The 24813-nt window shown below is 47.5% G+C and overlaps 1 protein-coding gene and 1 long non-coding RNA gene across 2 annotated transcripts in view; one reads left to right on the forward strand and one right to left on the reverse strand.

The window, feature by feature from the left end:
• Positions 1-24813, reverse strand: part of rimbp2b (RIMS binding protein 2b) — a 276601-nt gene that overhangs the window by 182453 nt on the left and 69335 nt on the right. The window lies entirely within an intron of this gene.
• LOC144502826 (uncharacterized) overlaps positions 11942-24813 on the forward strand; it is a 113860-nt gene continuing 100988 nt past the window's right edge. The window contains exons 1-2 of the long non-coding RNA XR_013499390.1: positions 11942-12006; positions 13820-13934. This is a non-coding gene — a long non-coding RNA (uncharacterized LOC144502826). The remainder of the gene's footprint in view (positions 12007-13819; positions 13935-24813) is intronic.

The raw sequence follows: 24813 nt of genomic DNA on the forward strand, positions 1-24813 counted from the left end.
TCCAGGGAGAACAACCCCAGTTTACCCAATCTCTCCTCATAGCTAAGACCCTCCATACCAGGCAAATCCTGGTAAACCTTCTCTGCACTCTCTCTAACGCCTCCACATCCTTCTGGTAGTGCGGCGACCAGAACTGGACGCAGTACTCCAAATGTGGCCTAACCAGCGTTCTATACAGCTGCATCATCAGACTCCAGCTTTTATACTCTATACCCCGTCCTATAAAGGCAAGCATACAAAGAACAAAGAACAAAGAACAGTACAGCACAGGAAACAGGCCCTTCGGCCCTCCAAGCCTATGCCTTCTTCACCACCTTCTCCACCTGTGTTGCCACCTTCAAGGATTTGTGGACTTGCACACCTAGGTCCCTGTGTGTTTCTATACTCCTGATGACTCTGCCATTTATTGTATAACTCCTCCCTACATTATTTCTTCCAAAATGCATCACTTCGCATTTATCCGGATTAAACTCCATCTGCCACCTCTCCGTCCAATTTTCCAGCCTATCCTGCTGTATTGCCCGACAATGCTCTTCGCTATCTGCAAGTCCAGCCATCTTCGTGTCATCCGCAAACTTGCTGATTACACCAGTTACACCTTCTTCCAAATCATTTATATATATTACAAATAGCAGAGGTCCCAGTACAGAGCCCTGCGGAACACCACTGGTCACAGACCTCCAGCGGAAAAAGACCCTTCGACCACTACCCTCTGTCTCCTATGGCCAAGCCAGTTCTCCACCCATCTAGCCACTTCTCCTTGTATCCCATGAGCCTTAACCTTCTTAACCAACCTGCCATGTGGGACTTTGTCAAATGCCTTACTGAAATCCATATAGACGACATCCACGGCCCTTCCTTCATCAACCGTTTTTGTCACTTCCTCAAAAAACTCCACCAAATTTGTAAGGCACGACCTCCCTCTTACAAAACCATGCTGTCTGTCACTAATGAGATTGTTCCGTTCTAAATGCACATACATCCTGTCTCTAAGAATCCTCTCCAACAACTTCCCTACCACGGACGTCAAGCTCACCGGCCTATAATTTCCTGGGTTATCCCTGCTACCCTTCTTAAACAACGGGTGCCTGGAACTCGTTGCCGGGGAGGTAGTGGAAGCGGATACGGTAGTGACTTTTAAGAGGCGTCTTGACCAATACATGAATAGGATGGGAATAGAGGGATATGGTCCCCGGAAGGGTCGGGGGTTTTAGTTCAGTCGGGCAGCATGGTCGGTGCAGGCTTGGTGGGCCGAAGGGCCTGTTCCTGTGCTGTAATTTTCTTTGTTCTTATCTCAAATGCCAATGTCTCCCCCAATGTCGCCAGCCATCTTAGAAGTTCTATCCATTTTAACAGTAGTTCTAAAATGTGGAATATCTTCAAGCCTGTGCTGGGATGGCAATGGAGATGGAGTCGGACAACAACATCCTGCTTGTGATGGGACGCCCTGTTTGACCAGGAAGCTCTGTTCTAAAGCACCCCATCCTGCAGCACCATCAGCAGATGGGGAGTTCAACCCTCATATCTCCCGTGATCACTGCTGGCAACTTAAATTTTAATCGAAATGGCGTGGGTACCGGCAAAAAGCAAGAGAGAAGTGGCGGCCACTTCCTGTTCCACCATTAGGAATGGTGCTCCATGGTTAGAGTTCTGCCCTATTGATTCCATTAAAAGGTGAAGTTTGGATTTATTCGCGACATGGAATATGGGCTGATGGAGATTGGTTTGTGATTCCACCACTGAGCAAGTGCCCTTTGCAGCTACTCAGCATCCTGAGTTGGAAATATATCGCCGTTCCTTCACTGTCGTGGAATCCTATTCCTGGAACTCCCTCCCTAACAGCACTGTGGGTGTACCTATACCTCAGGGACTGCAGCAGTGTGTGACTTGGAGGGGAACTTGCAGGTGGTGGTGTTCCCATGTGTCTGCTGCCCCGTCCCTCTCAGTGGTACAGGTCACAGGTTTCGAAGGTGCCATTGAAGGAGCCTTGGTGAGTTGCTGTGGTGCATCCTGGGGCTTATGATGATTGCCCTCTACAAACAACAGCCATCTTCCTCTGTGCCAGGTATGACTCCAACCAGCGGAGAGTTTACCCCGATCCCCATTGACTCCAGTTTTGCCTGGAGTCTGTCTCCCTCCTACACGTTGCCCATGTGAGGATTCTTGCCTTCTATACAAAACAAAATGCATCTTAAAAGTCTCTGCTTTATATGGCCTTTGGTTTTTTATTTCATAACAAAATCCTCCCAAATCCGTTACTTGTTATTTGCATTATGGGAGAATGAGCTTCTTAATCCTCCCGGGTAATTGGGTGGGCTGTCTATCTTACAAACAGTAAATCTGAGCCGACGCTCTGATTGGCCAAGTTCGTCAAATGTTTGCAGAAGTCCACCATTTTGTAACTGGACAGGTCACGAGTCAGACAGCGTCTGGAACTCAGGGCTTTACTCCTCTCACATAGTGACTGCTCGAGTGGCTTTGGGAAATACAGTCATAGGAGTCCACAGCCCAAAAAAAGACCCTTCGACCCATCACTCCTGTGCTGGTCAAAGACAAGCCACTTTCCTGTTTTAACCCCATTTTCCAGCAATTGGCCCAGAGCCTTGTCTGCCTTGGCATCGCAAGTGCACATCCAAATACTTCTTAAATGTTGTGAGGGTCTTGCCTCCACCATCCTTTCAGCCAGTGAGTTCCAAACTCCCATCACCCTCTGGGTGAAAATGCTTTTCCTCGCATCCTCTCTAAACCTCCTGTCCCTCACCTTAAATCTGGGCATTGATCCCCACCAAGGGGAAACGTTTCTTTCTGTCTACTCTATCTGTGCCTCTCATAATTTTCTCCATCTCAATCATGTCCCCCCCACCCCCCACAGTCTCCTCTGCTCCGAGGAAAACAGCCCCAGTCTATCCAATCTCTCATCATAACGAAAACTCTCCAGCCCAGGCAACATCCTGGTAAATCTCCTCTGCACCCTTTCCAAGTGCAACCACACCCCTCCTATAATGTGGATTCCAGAACTGCACACAATACTCTAGCTGTGGCCTAACCGATGTTTTATACAGTTCCAGCATAACCTCCCTGCTCTTAAACTCTATGCCTCAGCTAATAAAGACAAGTATACCATACGCCTTCTTAACCACTGTATCCACCTGTCCTGTTACCTTAAGGGATTGGTGTACACCAACGTCCCTCTGATGCTCGGGGCTTCCCAGGGTCCTGCTGTTCATCGTGTATTCCCTTGCCTTGTTTGTCCTGCCCAAGTGCATCATCTCACACTGATCTGGATTGAATTCCATTTTCCACTGACCAGCTCGTCTATATCCTCCTGTAATCTAAGGCCTCACTATTTGCCACCCATCAATTTTTGTATCATCCGCAAACTTACTGATCAACCCTCCTACAGTGAAGCCCAAATCACTTCTATAAACCAAAACAGCAAGCACCCAACACTGATCCCTGCGGGACCCCACAGGACACAGTCTTCCAGTCAGAAAAACACCCCTCGGCCATCCTCTGCTTTCTGCCACTCAACCAATTCTGGATCCAATTTGCCAAATTTCGTTGGATCCCATGGGCTTTTACCTTTGCTATTAGTCTCCCTTCTGGGACCTTATCAAAAGCCTTGTTAAAGTCCAAGTCGGCTACATCAAATGCATTGTCCTCATCTACACACCTGGTCACCTCTTTCAGTCAAGTGGTCAGACATGACCTCCCCTTAACAAAACCATGCTGACTGTTCTTAACTAATCCCTGCCACTCCAAGATTAATTCTGTCTCTCAGAACTGCTTCCAATAGTTTCTCCACCACTAAGGTTAGTCTGACTGGCCTGTAGTTTCCCGGTTTATTCCTTCCACCTTTCTTGAATAATGGTGCCACATTGGATGTTCTCCAGTCTTCCGGCACCTCTCCTGTGGCCAGAGAGGAATTGAAAATTATTACCAGTGCCCCTGCTATTTCCTCCCTTGCCTCACTCAAGACCATAAAACTATAAAACATAGGAGCAGAATTAGGCCACTCGGCCCATCGAGTCTGCTCCGCCATTCAATCATGGCTGATATTTTTCTCACCCCCATTCTCCTGCCTTTTCCCCATAACCCCTGATCCCCTTATTAATCAAGAACTTATCTATCTCTGTCTTAAAGACACTCAATGACCTGGCCTCCACAGCCTTCTGCGTCAAAGAGTTCCACAGATTCACCACTCTCTGGCTGAAGAAATTCCTCCTCATCTCTGTTTTAAAGGATCGTCCCTTTAGCCTGAGGTTGTGCCCTCTGATTCTAGTTTTTCCTACTGGTAGAAACATCCTCTCTACGGCCACTCTATCCAGGCATCACAGTATCCTGTAAGTTTCAATAACATCCCCCCCCCCCTCATCCTTCTAAACTCCAACGGGTACAGACCCAGAATCCTCAACCGTTCCTCATACGACAAGCTTTTCTTCCCAGGGATCATTCTCGTGAATCTCCTCTGGACCCTTTCCAAGGCCAGCACATCCTTCCTTAGATATGGGGCCCAAAACTGCTCACAATACTCCAAAGTTGAGAGTTAGGAGAATGATTCCTGGCTCAAAGAAGATCAATTACCCGGATAGGTTCAGGGCTTCAGCTAATTTACATTCGAGCAACGTAGACTTCACGATTCTGATGAAAGGTTATTGACACTGGGGTAAATTCTCCCGTGTCCCTATCGGAATATTGGGTGGGGCAGCATGGGACAACTGAAACAACGTGGCGGGCACAAGTCGGCTCTTAACTGGACAATGCCTGGGGCTGCCTCTGGAGCTCGGGAAGGAGGCTGTAAGCGACCCTTGACCCTGTACCGTGGACCACCACAGGAATGGGCGGGGGGGTGCATTTATCAGGCGGATCTTCCAGCCTCAGTGTTGTCGAGAAGGTCCATCTCCCAGCCTCAGAGTGTTCCTGGAAATCCATCTTCTTCCTTCTAAAATGAGTCAGTGATGTAGGGCGCCTTTTCAAAATGGCGCCCAGGTATGAGAACGGGGCATGTGCCACCAAGCCACGACAGACAGTGCAAAACCTACTTGACATGGCTTCAAACTCCTGTATCCTATAATTCGCAATGTTATTCTGCTCTATCACTTTAAGGCTGGAGTCTAAACTCTGAGGAAGGGCCATCGACCCGAAACATAGGGTGAGATTTTCCACTTCTCAAATCCTTCCTGTTGACTCTCTCTCCACAGATGCTGCCAGACCTGCTGAGATTTTCCAGCATTTTCTGTTTTTATTTCAGGTTTGCTGCGTCCGCATTATTTTGCTTTTGTGGGGCTATTGAGTGAAAATCGGCTCAGCTCAACTGAAGTTTAATCGCAGTCCGGCACAGGAACTGTGCCGGGTCGGAATGGCCAGGCTGTACCAGGGCATCACTGGAAATTTTCCAATTATTTCCCATCCGCAATGTCCACAGACTGAGATCCTCTGCCTCGAAATATTACAGATACAGCACCGGGCCTGGTGCTGAAGCGAAATGTGACACAGACTGTCTGCATTCCATCTACAAACTGCTGAACCGTGTCTCTGGGAGTCGCCAGTTTAAACACCCTTCGAGAGTCAGAGTGATGATAATAGATGTGGAAAGTCCTGCATGTTACATTAGCTGCTCCAGCGAATCACTGCACAGATCCGCAATCAGCTTGTGTGCAGAATGGGCAGGAAACATTTCATTGCTGATTCTCTCCCCGCAGTGAGTGGGAAAGTTAGAAAGCAGTCAGTAAATGAGAAATAATTGCTAATGAAAGCAGTGCTGTGAGATTCCGAAACTGGGTGTGGCTGACAAGGCTGTTCTGCTGTTTATGTGGGTGTCACTGACAAGGCCAGCAACTAATGCTGATTCCTCATGGCCTTCGAGAAATTCTCACTGAGCAAGGGCGGCACTGTACAGAGAAAGCTCAGAAATTGCTCCGTTAGGAAACACGACAGGCACATCCCACTTATCTTTAAATAATTATGGAGATTTTGCAAAAATCCTATTTGTTTTAAGACCAGGCGTTGCTTTGGAAACAAGGAACCACTATCATCAGACAGGGAATGAACTGGGATAAGCCCCACCCTACCAATCGATCATTTTTATGTTTATCCGTACGAAAAGGAACATAGAAACAGGAATAGGCCATTCAGCCCGTCAAGCCTCACAGTGCCAGGTACCCGGGTTCGATTCCCCGCTTGGGTCACTGTGTGGAGTTTGCACGTTCTCCCCGTGTCTGCGTGGGTTTCCTCCGGGTGCTCCGGTTTCCTCCCACATTCTGAAAGACGCGCTGGTTAGAATGCATTGACCCGAACAGGCGCCGGACTGTGGCGACTGGGGGAATTTCACAGTAACTTCATTGCAGTGTTAATGTAAGCCTTACTTGTGACTAATAAATAAACTTTAATACGATCATGGCTGATCGAACACTTCAATGCCTTTACACCCACTATCCCCACAACCCTTTACGTTATTGTTAATGAGAAATCTCTGCTTTAAACATACACAATGACTGAGCTTCCGCAGCCCTCTGGGGTAGAGAATTCCAAAGATTCACAACCCTCTGTGTAAAGACATTTCTCCTCACCCCAGTGGCATCCCTCTTGTTTTGAAATTATGCTTCCTTGGTTCTAGACTCCCCAACCAAGGGAAGCATCTTACTTGCATCCACCATGTTTATTCCTTTAAGTATTTTGTAGGTTTCAATTAGATCACCTGTCGTTCTTTGAAACTCTCGTGAATAAAGGCTCGGTTTGCCCACCCTCCCTTCATATAACAGACCTGCCATCCCCAGAACAAGCCTGGTGAACCTCTGCTGCACTCCCTCTATGACAACAATAATCTTGCTGATGTAAGGGGACCAAAACTGCACAGTACTCCAGGTGTGGTCAAACCCAACTCCTATACAATTGAAGCAAGACCTTACTGTTTCTGTACTCAAATCCTCTTCCAATAAAAACTAACAGGGCGGCACGGTAGCACAGTGGTTAGCACTGCTGCTTCACAGCTCCAGGGACCTGGGTTCGATTCCCGGCTTGGGTCACTGTCTGTGTGGAGTTTGCACATTCTCCTCGTGTCTGCGTGGGTTTCCTCCGGGTGCTCTGGTTTCCTCCCACAGTCCAAAGATGTGCGGGTTAGGTTGATTGGCCAGGTTAAAAATTGCCCATTAGTGTCCTGGGATATGTAGGTTAGAGGGATTAGCAGGTAAATATGTGGGGGTAGGGTCTGGGTGGGATTGTGGTCGGTGCAGACTCGATGGGCTGAATGGCCTCCTTCTGCACTGTAGGGATTCTAAGTCTCTTTAACATTCCATTAGCCTGCCTAATAGCTTGCTGAATCTGCATGCTAGCCTTCAGTGACTTGTGGACAAAGACACCCTGATCCCTTTGTACATTTATACTTTCTAATTTTTTAACACTTAGGAAATGCTCAGAACATCTCTTCCTGCTACCAAAGTGGATTAACTCACATTTTTCCACATTATGTTCCATCTGCCATGTTAAGACTGTCCAAATCCTCCTGTAACTGCTTTATATCTTCCCATAACTCACATTCCCGTCTCGCTTTGTGTCATCAGCAAACTTGGAAAGATTACATTTGGTTCCCACATCCAAATCATTGATACATATTGTAAACAGCTGGAGCCCAAGTACTGATCCTTGCCGTACCCCACTAGCCACAGCTGGCCAACGTGAGAATGATCCATTTATTCCTACTCTGTTTCCTGCCCGTTAGCCAATCCTTAATCCATGCCAGTGTATTGTCTCCTACTCCATGTGCTTTGCTTTTGCTAACCAACCTCCTGCAGGGGATTTTATCAAAACCCTTCTGAAAATCCAAATATACCACGTCCATCAACTCCTAATTCTGTTGGTAACACCCTCAAAAAACTCCAACAAGTTCAACAAAACCTGATTTCCCATTTGTAAATCCATGCTCACAATGCCCAATCAGATCAATATTTTTCAAGTATCTATTATCACATCCTTCATAAAAGATTCCAGCATTTTCCTTACCACAGATGTCAGGCTAACAGGTCAGTGGTTCCCTGTTTTCTCTCTCCCTCCCCTAAGCAATGGGGTGACATTTGCTACCTTCCAATCTTCAGGAATCATTCCAGAATCTATTGAATTTTGGAAAATGATCACTAATTCATCCACTATCTCTATGGCAACCTTTTTCAATACTCTGACATGCATAATATCGGGTTCAGGGGGCTTATCAAGTTTCAGTCCCATTAATTTCTCCAATACAACCTTCTCACATACTAATTTCCTCCAACTCCTCATTCTACCTAGTCCCCTGAATCTTTACATCTGGGAGATTTCCTTTGTCTTCCTTGGTGAAAACAGACACAAAGTAATCATTTAGTTTCTCTGCCATTTCTCTATTCCCCACTCTGAATTCTCCTGACTCTGCCTGTAAAGGAGCTACATTTGTCACAGCCAAACCTTTCCTTTTCACATACCCACATAAACATTTTTACTCTTTTTTTTGCTAGATTGCATTCATAATATATTCACCCTTTCTTGGCCTTCATTGTTACGTTCCAAAAACCTCCCAATCCTCAAGATTACTACTATTTCTGGCATCTTTATAAGCTTTTTCTTTTAATCTTGAATTCCTTTGTCAGCCATGGTTGACTGGTGTTTTTTGGGCTTTTGCACCTTGAAGGAATGTTTAGGTGTTGTAAGCTATGTAATAATATGGAATGTATAGGTGCTGTGGAATATGGAATCCTGGTCAATCACAGAGTGATGAGTGTCTGAAGGTCTTTCTGACCGTCTCTCAGTTGCTAATATCTGGAGGCATCTATCCTCCACCATTAGTTAACTAAACATTGGCTTAAATATGAGTATTGCTAAAAAAGGGAACAGACTGTCAAACCTTTCATCTTGAATTCATCTGGATAGACCCAAGAATCCCAAATTAAGAACAGGGAAGCTATCAGCTAAAGTGGACTTGTCAACTACCAATCAGCACCCTTTTCTATGCCATGTAAATTGTTGCTCCCTTTGAAATCTAGTATTTTTGCATCTGTCCAAGTGAGTGCAAGACAGAAAGCTTCAACAGCATGTCTCTTTTCTCAGAAACTTTGCGGAGGATTTTCCAGGTCCTCCTGCTGGTGAGATCTTTCAGTCCTGCCGAAGCCAATGGGGATTTAAATAGATCGCCACATTTGCCGATGGAAATTCAGCTGCTGAAGGGCTGGAAAATCTCACTGATTAACTTACTGCTCATGACACAAAGAATCTTACCAATCATAGGAACAGCAGGAGGCCATTCAGCCCCTCAAAGACATTCTACTATTCAACAGGATCTGTATCATAATTCCACATCTATTTGTCTCCATGTCTAGCTGAAGTTTATCAATCTCAGGTTTAAAATGATTAATTGAGCCCCCACCATGGGTTTACACTTGGACCACCCTTTGAGCGAGGAAGTGTTTTCTAACTTCTCCCCTGAATGACCTGCTTCTGATTTTAAAAGTTATGTCCCCTTACCCTAAACAGTAGAAATAAAAGTTTCTCTTTATTGACCCTCTCAATTTCTTCCAAATTCCTACAAGTCTTAAACCAGGTGCAGGAATCTGGAAGTTGGAATTTGCACTGTGTGCCTCAGCTCTGACCTTTGGCTGGAAGATCCCAGCTCACATTTACAGTAATTACCAGCGACGATGATGGGACCAGTGGATTGGAAGAGATTGTTAACCATTTCCAAATGTTCCACCCCCTAACCACCCCAACTGAAAGTTTCAGAGTAAAGTCCTCTATCCCTCGGGTTTTGGCCATGTATCTGCTTCAGCAGGTCTAGTTTGCGAACAGCTTGGGGATGAGGAGTGACCAGATTCGCAGAAGCAAAGGGGACTCCCATTGGTCACACCAACATTTTTTAGCTTGTTTGCCAGGACATTGGTGCTAATCTATCCCGTTCACAGCTCATCCTCCCTCGCGGAATAATGGCTCATTCGCTCTATGACAAAGTTCCACCCCCAAATATATTCAGCCAAGTAAAAAGACATCCTATTCTTTCAGCCTCCAGCATGAGTGGAAAATCATGTCTCACGAATTTGAGTTTTTTGAAGGGGTAACTAAGGTAGATGAGGGCAGTGCAGTTGATGTTGTCTACATGGACTTCAGCAAGACCTTTGACAAGGTATCGCATGATAGGTTGTTGCATAAGGTTAAATCTCACAGGATCCAGGGTGAAGTAGCCAATCGGATACAAAATTGTCTTGACGACAGAAGACAGAGGGTGGTTGCAGAGGGTTGTTTTTCAAACTGGAGGCCTGTGACCGGCAGTGTGCCTCAGGGATCAGTGTTGGGTCCACTGTTATTTGTCATTTATATTGATGATTTGGATGAGAATTTAGTAGGCATGGTTACTAAGTTTGCAGATGACACCAAGATTGATGGCACAGTGGACAGTGAAGAAGGTGATCTCCGATTGCAACAGGATCTTGATCAATTGGGCCAGTGGGCTGACGAATGGCAGTTGGCGTTTAATTTAGACAAATGCGAGGTGATGCATTTTGGTAGATCGAACTAGGGCAGGACTTACTCAGTTAATGGCAGGGCGTTGGGGAGAGTTATAGAACAAAGAGATCAAGGGGTACAGGTTCATAGCTCCTTGAAAGTGGAGTCACAGGTGGACAGAGTGGTGAAGAAGGCATTCGGCATGCTTGGTTTCATTGGTCAGAACATTGAATATAGGAGTTGGGACGTCTTGTTGAAGTTGTACAAGACATTGGTAAGACCACACTTGGAATACTGTGTACAGTTCTGGTCACCCTATTATAGAAAGGATATTATTAAACTAGAAAGAGTGCAGAAAAGATTTACTAGGATGCTACTGGGACTTGATGGTTTGAGTTATAAGGAGAGGCTGGATAGACTGGGACTTTTCTCTCTGGAGCGTAGGAGGCTGAGGAGTGATCTTATAGAGATCTATAAAATAATGAGGGCCATAGATCAGCTAGATAGTCAACATATTTTCCCAAAGGTAGGGGAGTCTAAAACTAGAGGGCGTAGGTTTAAGGTGAGAGGGGAGAGATACAAAAGTGTCCAGAGGGACAATTTTTTCACACAGAGTGTGGTGAGTGTCTGGAACAAGCTGCCAGAGGTAGTCATAGAAGCAGGTACAATTTTGTCTTTTAAAAAGCGTTTAGACAGTTACATGGGTACGATGAGTATAGAGGGATATGGGCCAAACGCGGGCAATTGGGATGAGCTTGGGAGTTAAAAAAGGGCGGCATGGACAAGTTAGGCCGAAGGGCCTGTTTCCATGCTGTAAACCTCTATGACTCTATGACTCAGTCTGGTTAGTAATGGTATCAGTGTGGTTAAACAGCGAAACACTAACTACAGTGGGATATGTACCGTGCATGGAGCCCAACTTCAGACACAGCCCCTGATCACACACACTCTCTCTAATGGTCACATTCTCTAAGTGGTCAATGCAAACTACAGGAACAGAATGGATCTGTAATCTCCAGCATCTAGCTGTGTCTGATCTCAGAGTGACTGAGTGGAAAAGGAAAATTAGTCCTTTGGGATCCTGCAGGCTTCTCCCTCACCCACTGACACAAACAGCCTCACAAAAGGGTAATTAATTATAAAGCTCTGTTAGCTGCATTAATCCAGTAAAGACTAAATAAAGACATACTTAAAGTTCAGAACAATGCTCTTGTGTAATTACAGAGCAGCTGAGATTGCGTTAGGGAGAGTTTAAATAACTGCGGTGAGTAGCACAGATAAAATCCGCCCAGTATCAGTCACATACATGGTGATCGCAGTGTGTAAGGAAGGAAATGTCTGGTTTTCAATGTAGCGGCCTCGTGGCCTACATCACAATGTCACAAAGCAAGGACGGCCTGACCTGGCCCAGGGTTTGAAGGCACCACAAACTAATCAACTTAACTCACCCTCCTGTCTGGGAGAGTTGTATTACATCAAAGAATCACAGAATTAAATTCTAGATGTTTCCATCATACTTCTCGAGCCACATTGATGTCCACAATGGAGGTAAAAATACAAAATTTAAATCCTCTCTATTCCGCTGTGACTCACAGACTCTAAACTCAGGGTCAGAATGTTGTGAATGTGAGAAACCATTAAACAAGTCATCTCAACTCAGGAGGGAGGGTGAGCTACTGGATGTTACACTCCCCCAGTACTGACCCTCTGACAGTGCGGCACTCCCTCAGTACTGACCCTCTGACAGTGCGGCACTCCCCCAGTACTGACCCTCTGACAGTGCGGCACTCCCTCAGTACTAACCCTCTGACAGTGCGGCAGTCCCTCAGCACTGACCCTCTGACAGTGCGGCACTCCCTCAGCACTGATCCTCTGACAGTGCAGCACTCCCTCAGTACTGACCCTCTGACAGTGCAGCACTCCCTCAGCACTGACTCTCTGACAGTGCGGCACTCCCTCAGCGCTGACCCTCTGACAGTGCGGCACTCCATCAGTACTGACCGTCTGACAGCGCGCAGTCCCTCAGCACTGACCCTCTGACAGTGCAGCACTCCCTCAGTACTGACCCTCTGACAGTGCGGCACTCCCTCAGTACTGACCCTCAAATCAAAAGCGAATCAATGGAGGTAACTGAATACCAGAAACATTGGATTGCTTTACAACTGGTTATACTCGATTGGAAAGGAGGAACGCTTTCTTTTGAGAAGAAAAGGGGATGTTGTGTTTGGCTGCGTGCCATTGTTGTTTCAAGGTGCTTGGCACTGCAAGAGTTAACATGGGATTGAGAATAAGACCAGCCATGGAATGATGTATAGAGTCACATGGTAATGGACTAATGGGACATTCTGCAAGCAGCCAGCATGGTAACATCTGGGAAGTGTAAGCAGTTAATGAATAAGAATAAATGGTTCATGTTTAAATATACAAGTCTCAGGGTTTTATCATCGAGACACCACAAACAAACCCATAGTGTTCAACAGCGACACCGTAATACGGCACATTGCACCAATGGCAGCCCAGTTTTGTCCAGGGTAACAATCCCTCTCCACTTGGGAGAAATGGGAAGCTTGGCAATCCAGCAGCAACGGCAAGATCCGTAACCTCGAATCACATGGAGCAGTGTGCCACTCACATCACAGTGTGGGAGCAGGGAACGCTTGGACAGGATCCGCCACGGGTCAGCAGCTAACGTTACAACCACTGAGAGCGGCCTGGCCTCTCACTGACCATTCCCTTCACCCCTCGCAGCTGCTGATAGGCCTGAATTTATTATTTTCTTGCAGCGAATACAGAGCTCTGCCAAATATGGATTTACAATCACAAACATGGCAGCCTTCATGGAATCATAGAATCCCTACAATGCAAAAGGTGGCCATTCGGCCCATCTGGTCTGCTCTTTTGGAGAGTTGGTGCAGACTCGATGGGCTGAATGGCCTCCTCCTGCACTGTAGAGATTCTATGATAAACCTAGAACATGAAGCTACTCACTAAGCCAATCACATTACTAACCTACATCACTAACCCGAGTCAGTTCACTAACACAGGTACACCCAGTCACATTATTAACCCAGTCACATCACAATGAAGGCACTAACTAGACATTGACACAAAGCATGGAAAGGGTAAAGCTAAAGCTATTGGTTTTCATTCCAAAACAGACTTCTGCCGGACAGGAAGCTTCTTACCTGCTATGGGAGTGATTCCTTTCCACAATTCCTGGACTCAGTTACGTATATCTCAGTAAGATTATCAAAATATTACACACAGGGCCATAGTGAAGTAGCAGACCTCAAACACAGCGAGGGAAGCGGGCTGGTGTCTGATAATAACCAGGCTAATCTCAGCACAATCTCCTTTACAGGTCCGGATGCCAGTCAGTCTTTGACAATGAAAGGATTCCGTGCTGTCCCCGTCCCTGCTGATATTGAGCCATCACTTCATGGGAACAGCTTCCAAACAACCTCACCACCAGTGATGTGAGTGTCAGTGGGGGGAGGACATTTATATCGAACAGACCAATCTGCAGTCCACAGCATGTTAAAGCAATTATATCAATTGATGGTGTTTTCAATATACAGAGCAAACCTGAATTACAAACAGAATTACAAATGATTTACAGCAAAGAAACTGGCCATTCGGCCCAACTGCTCTATACTGGTATTTATACTCTACACAAGCCTCCTCCCACACCATCTCCATAGCCTTCTATTCCTTTCTCCATCAGCTATTTATTTCAAAGAAGAACTGGGAATCTCTGTCCGATGTCCTGGTAATTATTTATCCCTCGGTCAGGATCACTAAAAAACAAATAATGTCATCATGATCACGTTGCTGTTTGTTGGGATCTTGCTGTGCGTCAATGGGCTGCACTGTTTCCTCCTTTATAACAGTGACTATACTTCAAAAAGTACATCACTGACTGCAAAGTAATCTGGGATGGTCAGGTTGTGAAAGGGGTTAGAGAAATGTATATCTTTCTTTCGGGACGATTTCTCTCCTGGGTGTTGTTTGCTGTACCCGAGAGATTCTTCATCCATTCCCGGAGATTCTGGCACAATCCGAGAGGATTCACAATCCCCTCCGTTCATAGACCAACAGAGCAACCAATTCACCTTGGAGGAACGTACAGCAGCCCCCCCATAATATCGAAACAATCACAGAGAGAGGTGGAATCACAGAGATCTGAGACCACACCTGGAACATGCATTAGAGTCAATCCTGGAATAGGAATATGTGGAGGCCATTCAACCCCTTGCGCCTGTTCTATCATTCATATCATGGCTGCTCTGTGACTGAGCCTCACATAGCCATCTCTGCACAATATCCTTTAATACATTCAGCTCACAACAATCCATCAACATCAGATTTTAAATTAATATTTTTCTAAAAAACAATTTATGGGATGTGGGTCTCACTTGTTAGCCCAGCATTTGTTGCCCGTCCCTAGTTGCCCTCGGGAAGGTGATGGTGAGCTGCCTCCTTGAATCCGCTGCAGTCCATGTGGTGTAGGTGCACCCTCAGTGCTGTTAGGAAGGGAATTCCAGGATTTTGACCCAACGACAGTGAAGGAACGGTGATATATTTCCAAGTCAGGATGGTGAGTGGCTTGGAGGGGAACCTCCAGGTGGTGGCGTTCCCAGGTTATCTGCTGCCCTTGTCCTTCTAGGTGGAAGTGGTCATGAGTTTGGAAGGTGCTGTTTAAGGAACTTGGGTGAGTTGCTGCAGTGCATCTTATGGATGGTAGACACGGTGGAACGAGCTGCCGGAGGCAGTAGTGGAGGCGGATACAACTTTGTCTTTTAAAAAGCGGTGGAGGGAGTGAATGTTTGCGGATGAGGTGGCAATCAAGCGGGCTGCTTTGTCCTCGATGGTGTCAAGCTGCTTAATCGAGCACGGTATGACAGCACAGTGGTTAGCACTGCTGCCTCACAGCGCCAGGGACCCGGGTTCGATTCCCGGCTTGGGTCACTGTCTGTGTGGAGTCTGCATGTTCTCCCCGTGTCTGCGTGGGTTTCCTCCAGGTGCTCCGGTTTCCTCCCACAGTCCGGAAGATGTGCGAGTTAGGTGCATTGGCCGTGCTAAATTTTCCCTCAATGTACCCGAATAGGCGCCTAGGGGATTTTTCACAGTAACTTCATTGCAGTGTTAATGTAAGCCTACTTGTGACAACAATAATAAACTAAACTCAAATTTCATTGGCAGAAGAAAGTTCCAAACATCAACCAGCCTTTGTGTGAAATTACTTCCAAATGTCACTGCTGAAGCTCTCGTAAATTCCATGTTATATTGGCGAGTGGTTACTCAATGAATTGATGCTGTTTGAACAGCTTGAGATCGGAAGCTCAGTGTTTGTGTAACCGTGTATACAATCCTGTCAGTTCACATGTTTGTGTGTGTCTGACGCCTTGTGTTGCCAGCATTCTGCAATCACCGACATCAGTTACATCCTTGGGTCAGACTGAGGGATCTATTCCGGCCTCTACCAGCCTGTACGCAACTTCCTCAGGATCACGGCACCTGACCCCTCCAACACGCCAACTCTCCCCTTCCAGTGAAATCTGGAACTTTCCATCCGGAATAAAAACAAGCAGTTGTCAAGGGCGACGGAAGTATCCTGGGAAATGGCAGGGAGAGATACAGCTGCCAGAGTTTCAGTATCTCCAGGGTAATGTTACAGAAATCATCCGCTCTGCATCATTCAAAACCTCTCAGAGTTCAAAACATTGAGCGTTGTCCCGACATTGCGTCCACTGGGGAGAGAATAGTGAGCTGTCTCAGTGACCTCCCAAATATCAGTGAATTAAACATTTGGGATTACAGCCATAGAGGTTTACAACATGGAAACAGGCCCTTCGGCCTAACTTGTCCATGCTGCCCTTTTTGTAAACCCCGAAGCTAGTCCCAGTTGCCCGCATTTGGCCCATATCCCTCTATACCCATCTTACCCATGTAACTGTCTAAACGCTTTTTAAAAGACAAAATTGTACCCGCCTCTACTACTACCTCTGGCAGCTCGTTCCAGACACTCACCACCCTCTGTGTGAAAAAATTGCCCCTCTAGGCCCTTTTGTATCTCTCCCCTCTCACCTTAAACCTATGCCCTCTAGTTTTAGACTCCCCTACCTTTGGGAAAAGATATTGACTATCTAGCTGATCTATGCCCCTCATTATTTTATAGACCTCTATAAGGTCACCCCTCAGCCTTCTACGCTCCAGAGGAAAAAGTCCCAGTCTATCCAGCCTCTCCTCATAACTCAATCCATCAAGCCCCAGTAGCATCCTAGTAAATCTTTTCTGCATGCTTTCTAGTTTAATAATAACCTTTCTTAGAATCTTAGAATCCCTACAGCACAGAAAGAGGCCATTCGGCCCATCGAGTCTGCACCGACCACAATCCCACCCAGGCCCTACCCCCACATATTTACCCACTAATCCCTCTAACCTACGCATCCCAGGACACTGAGGGCAATTTTAGCTTGGCCAATCAACCTAACCCGCACATCTTTGGACTGTGGGAGGAAACCGGAGCAGACACGAGGAGAATGTGCAAACTCCACACAGACAGTGGCCCAAGCCGGGAATCGAACCCAGGTCCCTGGAGCTGTGAAGCAGCAGTGCTAACCACTGTGCTACCGTGCCGCCCTATAAAAGATATGTATTTATATAACATAGTAAATGCCCCAGGATTGATTATCAATCAGAACTGGGCACTGAGCTAAGTGACTGGACAGTGTTACAGGACATAAGGAGCAAGGTCAGAGAGGTCCGTTTTAACCACCTTTTTAAAGAATGTTGGGGCGGGTTAGGGAGGGAATTCCAGAGCTTGGGGCTCAGGCAGCTGAAGGCACGGCCGCCAGTGGTGGAGGGATCAACATAAAGGGGATGATGAATCATAGAATCCCTACAGTGCAGAAGGAGGCCATTCCGCCCATTGAGCCCACACATCAAGAGGCCACAAATGGTGGACAGCAGAGACCTTGTTGGTTTTAGGGTTGGAGGAGGTGACAGGAAAATAATTTTTAAATTAAGGCATTGTTTAATGGTGAGCCAGTGTACGTCAGCGAGCACAGGGGTGACCAGGAACTGGTCTGGGTTAGGATACAGGCAGCAGAGTTTTGGATGAATTCAAGTTGATAGAGGTTGGTAGATGGCTGGCAGACTAGGGCAATGTTGGAATAATTAGTCATCTGATTGTACAGACTTTGAGTATTGGCGATGAAACAGACATGCCATTGAAGATTTTTGTCTCAGGACAGATTTGTAAGAAAGGCTTGGCAGTTAACTGTGCCTTGGTGCATTCACCAATGCAACACCTCTACCTCAAAGTTCTTTTGCCAACCAATCAGCATTCTCTTCGCATGCAGTATAATTTGTTGTTATCTTTCGAGATTTTGTATTCTTGCGAATCTGTCCTGATGAGTGCAAGATGAGAAGTTTTGACAGCATGTCTCTTTTTTCAGTAGCATTGGAATAGTCATGTTTGGAGGTTCTAAAGCCAAGGTTTCCGTAGCTGATCAATCTGTGGAACTGCTCAATTATCCCACAATCTTACCGTGCCCTGCCGGCCTCAAAACCGTATCCACCAGTAAAAGTCCGACAACCAACTCTGCTGTCTCTCTCTCTCTCTCCACAGATGCTGCATGACCTGCTGAGAATTTCCAACACTTTCTGATTTTATTTCACACGTCCGGCATTTGCAGTTTTGTGCTTTTGTGTTCTGACCTGGGGTCAGCATGTCACTGCCTGAAAGGACAGTTCGAACATTCTAGAAGCACTGGGGAGGAGTAGAGGGTTTGACCTGGTTTGTTATGGAAACACTTCTCTTTACTCTGTGCTTCTCCAGATCCTGAACAGACCTGAAGCCGCCAGACCACAACGCCTTCTGTCTATTGGCTGCTGATGAATGAACATAAAACACGAGGCCAGAATGTTAAGGCCATTCTCACTGGTGGGATTTTCCCGTCCCACTGCAGGTGAACGGAGATTTGGCTGGGCGCCAAGTTCTCCGACATCGCTGCAGTGGGAGCATGGCGTGAATGGCAGGTAAGAACGTGCCCTCGGTGAGGGTTGCAGCTAATACGAGCGAGGCAGAGACCCCACTGTAAGGTGCTAAGGACAGCAGTTATCAGAATATGAATAAATGTGACAGACTTGAGCTTCAGGATCTTGTTACTATAGACCACAGGCAAAGGACACAACCTGTCCTGAAATGTCAGCACTGACACGTCTTGTTCAGAACAGCATGTCAAACATATTCTGTCGTTGGAACCATGTTCTCTTAAATCGGTATATGGCAATCCATTTTTAAAATGATCCCGCTGCGATCATTGCGATTTGAACAGTTTTAGAACGTTACAGTGTTAATCAGCAAAACCTGGAAATCTAACTGTCTCAACTCCCCATCAACTACCCCCCCACCCCTGGCCAACCCCTCTGAAAACCCCCCAGAGAACACCTGAAACATTCACTCCCTCCACCTTTGACACACAGTGACAGCCGTGTGTACCATCTACAAGATGCACTGCAGTAACTCACCAAGGCTCCTTAGACAGCACCTCCCAAACCAATGACCATCTAGAAGGACAAGGGGAGTAGATACCTGGGAACACCACCGCCTGGAGGTTCCCCTCCAAGCCACTCACCATCCTGACTTGGAAATATATCGGCCGTTTCTTCACTGTCACTGGGTCAAAATCCTGGAACTCCCTCCCTAACTGCACTGTGGATGTACCTACATCACACGGACTGCAGCGGTTCAAGAGGCAGCTCACCAAAACCTTCTGAAGGGTAACTATCGGGATAAATATCAGGATTGTCAGTGATAGCGACAGCGAGACTGAGAGCCTCTGCGGTGGCACAGAGAGCCCTGGCTGCACTCTCCCACACACAGCACCCCGCACTCACCCACCCACAGCACCCCGCACTCACCCACCCGCAGCACCTCGCACTCACCCACCCACAGCATCCCGCACTCACCCACCCACAGCACCCTGCACTCACCCACCCACAGCACCCCGCACTCACCCACCCGCAGCACCCCGCACTCACCCACCCGCAGCACCCCGCACTCACCCACCCGCAGCACCCCGCACTCACCCACCCGCAGCACCCCGCACTCACTCACCCGCAGCACCTCGCACTCACCCACCCACAGCACCTCGCACTCACCCACCCGCAGCACCTCGCACTCACCCACCCACAGCACCCCGCACTCACCCACCCGCAGCACCCCGCACTCACCAATCCACTGCACCCCGCACTCACCCACCCACAGCACCCTGCACTCACCCACCCGCAGCACCCACCATTCCGGGAGTTTCAAGTGAGAATGAAACAGGAAGAGGGAGTGACAAGGTGACATCATCACAAACCTCACAATGAAGCTGTTGGATTGGTTAAAAACCTGGCTGCCTTTTAGGGAAGGAAATCTGCCATCCTTGCCCAGCCTGGCCTCCGCACCCACAGCAATGTGGCTGACTCTTAGCAACCTTTGAAATATCTGAGTAATCCACTCAGTCGTGTCAAAGAGTGGAACTAGGAAGGGGCAGAATGATCGCCAGCCTGGGAGCCGTACCCACATCCGCGGCAGCACTGGCAGATACTGAACGGTTAGCACCACCTGTGATCATAACCAGCCAAGGGGATGGCACTGGGGGCCTAGACACTGAATTGGGTGCGGAGGCAGCAAGAGGGCATTTCAGCGCCCAGTTACCACCTTTATCCAGCAGGGATGATGTGTCCATGCGCTGTTCTAACTGAAAGCAGAAGGACGAAGTGTAGGAATTGGATTCTGAGCACCTTCCACGACTTTGGTTAACTCAAAGTGCACGCCATGCAACATGCTGACCTGTCCTCGCCGTGTAATGTAGACCAACACAGTGGGCAATTCAGACACAGCAAGATCTCACAATAACGACCAGTGGCCAATATTTCAGTGTGACGCTGGCTGAGGTGAAACATTCGCTGCAAGAGGAGCCCTTTAATTGTAGCAAGCCAGTATTGGGGGGGCCGGACTTCTCTGGCCATTCACGTCGGCGGGATTCTCCAGTCCTGCTGGCAGTGCGGACCCGCTCATGGGGTTTCCCGCTGGAGTGGGGTGACATCAATGGGAATTCCCATTGACAGCGGCAGGACTGGAGAATCCCACCGCGAGCAAACAGCGTACCCGGTGGGAAACTCGCATCTGGGAGGCTGGAGAATCTTCCCCCCACCCCCACCAAACCCCCCCCCCCCCCCACCCCCGGGGTGTTTTTGTTTCTACCCAATTGTCAAACACAAGGGAAAGTTTGTCAGCAAAAATGATCCATTGCTGGACAGGTGCAACCCTGATTGCAAATGCAGCTCTGCCCTTTAGGCTTTGAATTCAAGAGTTTAATGGAACAACAGCAGACAGACTTGCTGACGACACCCCAGCCAGAAAGGACAATCAGATGAACCCACGCATGGTCATCGATGCGCTTCATATCCGTGTGAGACAGAAATCACAAAGATTCAAATATTTCTGTCTTCAAATTAACTGTTCTGTTTATTCCATCGTCCGATAGTCAGTGTTATATCGTGGTGATTCCTTTCATGAACAGAGAGTACTCACTCTTTCATTTCTCTGATTCATATTGACGGGTTTGGGAAGCTGATGTGATCCCAACAGATGGAGTTAACTCTGACAGATATTCCTCAAAATCTAAAATGACAAATCTGCAACATTTCACTGCAGATTCCCTGCCCTATCATATTGTCGCTCATGAACAAGACAGACCACGACAGACCACAAGAGATATAGCTACGGGAAAAAGAAGCTCGCGCTAAGGAAACCAAACATTACTTAATCAATTCTGTTATTGATTACTCTCCGCAGAGTACAGTGGATGCTGAGAATTAATAATTAATGCAACCTCATTGTAAATCACTCTGGAACACAAGAGATTTATTTGGTTTCTCTGTGTGTTCAAACAATGAAGCAATAACAAATAATGTCTATTCAAGCCAAAACCATCGACTGCTCACTTCAACCACATTGGCACAAGACGAAGGAGCAGCCCTCAGCTAATGGGGAGAAGCTGAGTCACCCAATGGACTATTATTTAAATGGTAAAAAATTGCAGCATGCTGCTGTGCAGAGGGACCTGGGTGTCCTTGTGCAGGAATCTCAAGGAGTTGGTTTGCAGGTGCAGCAGGTAATTAAGAAGGCAAATGGAATTTTGTCCTTTATTGCTAGAGGGATGGAGTTTAAAAACAGCGAGGTTATGTTGCAGCTGTATAAGGTGCTGGTGAGGCCACACCTGGAGTACTGTGTACAGTTTTGGTCTCCTTACTTGAGAAAGGATATACTGGCACTGGAGAGGGTGCAGTGGAGATTCACTAGGTTGATTCCGGAGTTGAGAGGGTTGGCTTATGAGGAGAGACTGAGCAGACTGGGGCTATACTCATTGGAATTCAGAAGAATGAGGGGAGATCTTATAGAAACATAAAATTATGAAGGGAACAGATAAGATAGAAGCAGGGAAGTTGTTTCCTCTGGCAGGTGAAACTAGAACTAGGGGGCATGGCCTCAAAATAAGGGGAAGCAGATTTAGGACTGAGTTGAGGAGGAACTTCTTCACCCAAGGGGTTGTGAATCTGTGGAATTCCCTGCCCAGTGAAGCAGTTGAGGCTACCTCATTGAGTGTTTTTAAGGCAAGGATAGATAAGTATTTGAACAGTAAAGGAATTAAGGGTTATGGTGAGCAGGCGGGTAAGTGGAGCTGAGCCCATGAAAAGATCAGCCATGATCTTATTGAATGGCGGAGCAGGCTCGAGGGGCCAGATGGCCTACTCCTGCTCCTAGTTCTTATGTTCTTATGAGAGATGAGTCAGCCAATGGGGGAGGAGGCGAGTCAGTCAATTGGGAAAGGGTTGAGTCAGCCAATGGGGGAGGAGGTGAGTCAGTCAATTGGGAAAGGGTTGAAACAGCCAATGGGGGAGGAGGTGAGTCAGTCAATGGGTGGAGAGCTGAGTCAGCCAATGGGATGGAGCTGAATCAGCCATTGGAGGGAGAGCTGAGTCAGCCAATGGGGGAAGAGGTGAGTCAGCCAATGGGGGGAGAGCTGAATCAGCCAATGGGATAGAGCTGAATCAGCCAATGGAGGGAGAGCTGAGTCAGCCAATGGGGGAAGAGGTGAGGCAGCCAATGGGGGGGAGAGTTGAGTCAGTCAGCAAATTAGGGAAGAGGCAAGTCAGTTCCTTCGCTTCTGCCACATCTGTTCCAATGATGCCACTTTCCAAAATGGTGCTGCCAATATATCTTCCTTCTTCCTCATTCGTGGTTTTCCACTCACCGTGGTTGACAGGGCACTCGGCCTTGTCCAACCCATCCCCCGGGTCACTGTTCTCACCCCCTCCCCCCACTCCCAGAACCAGGATAGGGTCCCCCTTGACCTCACTTTTCACCCCATCAGCCTCTGCATTCAAAGGATCGTCCTCCACCATTTCCGCCAACTCCAGCAATTTTATTCTTATTCATTCATGGGACATGGCGTCGTTGGCTGGTCAACACATCTTCCCCTCACTCCCCCTGTCAGCATTCCGCAGGGACCGCTCTCTCTGGGACACCCTGGTCCACTCCTCCATCACACCCAACACCTCACCCCCTGCCCACGGCACCTTCCCATGCCAACGTAGAAAGTCCAACACCTGCCCCTTTACCTCCTCTCTGCTCACCATCCCAGGTCCTAAACACTGTTCAGGTGAAGCAGCCCCTCCTTCAATTTGGTCTGTTGCTGGTGAGTGGCTGGGGGTGGGGCGGGGGGGGGGGTTGTGGTGGGTGGGTGGTGGGGGGGGGTGGCGGGGAGGAGGGGGTGTTGAGTGGGAATGGTGTTTACTCAGCACTTCCTCTTCCTCTGCGAGTTTACATCCAACATTCCTGAAGGAACACCTGCAATTGGAAATACTTCCCAAACGGATCTACACATCATGGCTTCTCCTCACCAATGAGCCCAGAATGAATTGTCAAACTGTGAAGCTGGTGACACTCACTGGGGAACAATTGCCGCAAGGTCAGGTTAGGGTCAGGAGCAGGATAAATCTCAATTTCCAAAGTTCACTGTGAGTTGTGAATATAGCTGTCAGTCATTGAGTATATTCAAGATTGATGCGTTGCTGAGGGATCTGGGAACAGTGCAGGGCACTGGCCAGGGGTGGAGGGGCTAAATGGAATATCTCCAGCCCTGGGGGTGGAAGGTTCTGGATCAAATCCCACTCCCGCCTTGCTGATCACAATGGAATCCAGTCACTGGTGCAGGTGGAGCAGTGTGGATCAGTGCCAGTCGCCAGCCTGGATAAATGGGGAGGGTTAGCAGCAGGAAAGGCCTGGGGCTGTAAAGCCACCCCACTAAATCTGTTCGGGTACACTGAGGAAGAATTTAGCATGGCCAATCCACCTAACCTGCACATCTTTGGGGTGTGGGAGGAAACCGGAGCACCCGGAGGAAACCCACGCAGACGCAGGGAGAATGTGTAGACTCCGCACAGTCACCAGAGGCTGGAATTGAACCCGGGTCCCTGGCGCTGTGAGGCAGCGGTGCTAACCACTGTGCCACCGTGCCGCTCACAATCAAAAGACTTATTCGGGAAGATTGCAAACACATCGAGCAACTTTGTCAGGAACATGCCGAGGTGAGGTGTCAGAGGGAGCACAAAAACCTCCAAATAACCCGTCCACCCAACCCTTCAAAGACCATCTGCTCACGTGCGGTAGAGTCTGCGGATCTCCCATTGGAGGCAGGAGAATGGGGATGAGAAAAATGTCAGCCATGATTGAATGGCGGAGCAGACTCGATGGGCCGAGTGGCCTAATTCTGCTCCTATATCTTATGATCTTATGGAGTGATTGGCCATCCAAGAACCAATCAGATGCCGGGAGACGACCATTCTGGTCAAATAGTAAAAGCGCATGTTTAGAAATGAGAAGTAATATTTTAAAAAACATTTAAAGACTGAAACTGGAGATTTCCAGCAGCGCAGAAGCTCATTAACACCTGTCCCTCCAAACAGCCTTCCTGCACAGAATCAGTGTGCAGTCACTGATGGACCTGTCGCTAATTAAAAAGCTCGATCGCAACTTAAAAGGAAGCTTTTCAAAATGAAAGGAAGAAATCAGAAATTAATTCCTCAGGGAGAAAGATTATGGGTCTGTAACGTATTTAATACGAATAATTATTCACAGGATTTAAAGTAAAGAATGGTCAACAAGCAACAAGTCTGGAAGGAGCGTGTTCTAGTTAAAGGGCAGATCGGATGCTTTTCCTAATCAGACCTTTCCTCCCCCTGGGAGTTTTCTCCTGATCAAAAGTGATGTCGGTGCTTTGACCTCAGGACAAT

Source organism: Mustelus asterias, chromosome 13 (assembly GCF_964213995.1).
Source record: "Mustelus asterias chromosome 13, sMusAst1.hap1.1, whole genome shotgun sequence".
Lineage (NCBI taxonomy): Eukaryota > Metazoa > Chordata > Chondrichthyes > Carcharhiniformes > Triakidae > Mustelus > Mustelus asterias.